Below are 2,341 nucleotides of genomic sequence, written 5' to 3'. Positions count from 1 at the left end.
TTTTGCTAAGTAGTAGTTTAGTTTGAAGTATAATAAGTATGAAAAACTAAGGCACATAAGGCAGAAAACGATGCTTGTGGTCATTTATATTTTTTAAATTCCCTGTGAAATTTATTGTTTCAATGCACTGATGTCATTTTGGACAATAAAGTTTAAATTTTCATACATAACCATGTTTACTCCCTAATAATTACATATTGTTCAGGCTCTAGTTATGTCCCAGCAGGGAACCGTTTTTAAGTTGAACCAGCTTGCGATGATTTCCAGTGTAACGTATCGATGAGTCATTAGTAAATGACTTATTAATCATTAATTAAGTCATTAGTAATTACCCTTAGAAAAGGCATTTTTTTCTCGCACTGAGTTTGTGACAATAGAAACGTTCCTGTTTCCACGATTCCCTCAGGCCGGAGTTCAGTCTGAATGAGAGTGACCAATCGAACGTCATCAACATGATTCCAGTTAACTGAGCAAAAAAACCAAACTACTACACGACTGTGTCTGTTCTTCTGCTCCAATAACACCCAGACAAACTCTTTTCACTGTTATCTGTGCTCTCTGAACTGATCACTGAGTGTTCCTGTGCACTCATGACGTAGCTCATTTTGGGGGGGCGTTTTCTAGGCTGATCAATAGATGTCATTTCTGATCGCTTAGTAGTCCCTGAAGCCTGATCACTGACTGTGAAGGACAGTCACATGAGGGCAGTCGTGCTCACACACTCATGGGCACAACCACACACACACACACACACACACAATGGATAATGAGAGGCATTCTTAGCATTTATACTGAATATTATAAAACTAGTTAGTTTGGTTTCAAGAGGAGTGAAGTCTTGACTGCATGTCTGGATCAACTCAGTCGTCTGTAAACTTCGTCTATAAATTGTTCTTTTGTTTTCGTCAAATACCTTTTGAGTAAAACTGTAACTGCTGCAGAGGGAACAAGGTTGCTCAGGTAAATTAGTCATAGATCCAGTGTGTTCTGGCACAATGTCCACTTGTGAAGTACCTTACTCTTAAACATTGGTGTTCATTAGACTATGCACTACATTATATTAATTTGGGAGGTCTTTTTGCCCAACTACGGTCGGTCCATGGATAGCGCAGAGGTCTGGTGATAAAACACTGAGAGGGTTTCTATTTGAAGGCGTGTTTCTCCCGTCGTTCCTCGGCCATATTGCACAGACAGTCAGATCCAGCTGCACGGAGCTAAGTGTCTTCTACTACTGAATAAACTCCAACAAGGCTGCGTTGATCCTGTGTTGTTTCTCTGGTTTCACACCCAGGCAACTCTCACCAGTAACACTTGCTCAGAGCTGAAGGGGAACAAGCAATCGATCCTGGAGTTTGCCTTGGGAAGAGGCCAACATCCTATCGTCAATAAAATGTCATGAGGTCCACACCTGCAGCAAAATTAGACTAAATCTGTTTGTAATTTTTACGGTTGGTGATCAAAGTACGAGCTGTGGGAGCCAACAATCAAAGAACTTAAAGACTGAGGTGACTGGTAGCATGTGTTAGGAGCTCGCTGAATCGTGTTATCCATTATAGACATTAGGGCTGGGCTATATATTGTATATCTTATCATTATCATGATGAGACTTTGTATCATCTTAGATGTTAGATGTCGTTCTACCGTGATATGTCATGTGTTGTCTTTTCCTGGTTTTTAAAGGCTGCATTACAATAAAGTGAAGCCATTCTCTGAACTTACCAGTCTGTTCTACTTGTTCTAGTCATTATATCCACATTACTGATGGTTATTTATCAAAAATCATATTGTGTTAATAATTCCTCAAAACACTGATAGTCGTCCCTACAATATTATGTAATATGTTGCAATATTAATATCGATACCCAGCCCTACTAGGTGTCAATGTTTTAACTCATTATTTAGTAAAATCTTAAAATGCAGATTTCCCGTAATGACTCAAAGCTTATTTCAACAGCTGGATGGTTTTGCTGTACATATCTTATGTGCTAAAACATTTACAGTCAGATATAAAAGCAGGAAGCGTAATAAAATATTCTATAAACTCCATTTACATAAGTCATTCAGAGAAACTGCACAATGTTGAAGGTTGAGTTCATGTCATTTGTCACCAGCAGAAGGTTTCAGACTATCCAGATTTTCTTTTTTCAAGAAAAAATAAACAAAACAAATCTAACTGACCTGCAGATAGATTTTTTATATATATTATATTATATATTATATGTATTATATAGCAACTATTTCTGCTTAATCCATCCAGACACCTTCATAAAACTGTCCTCCAACCTTTTCATGATTCTCATTTAATGAATTTTGAAAATACTAAATATGAAGGATAGTACGT

The sequence above is a fragment of the Pagrus pagrus genome (assembly GCF_965226575.1).
Source record: "Pagrus pagrus genome assembly, chromosome: 19".
In the NCBI taxonomy this organism is placed as follows: Eukaryota; Metazoa; Chordata; class Actinopteri; order Spariformes; family Sparidae; genus Pagrus; species Pagrus pagrus.
Note: the sequence above shows the minus strand (reverse complement) of the source record.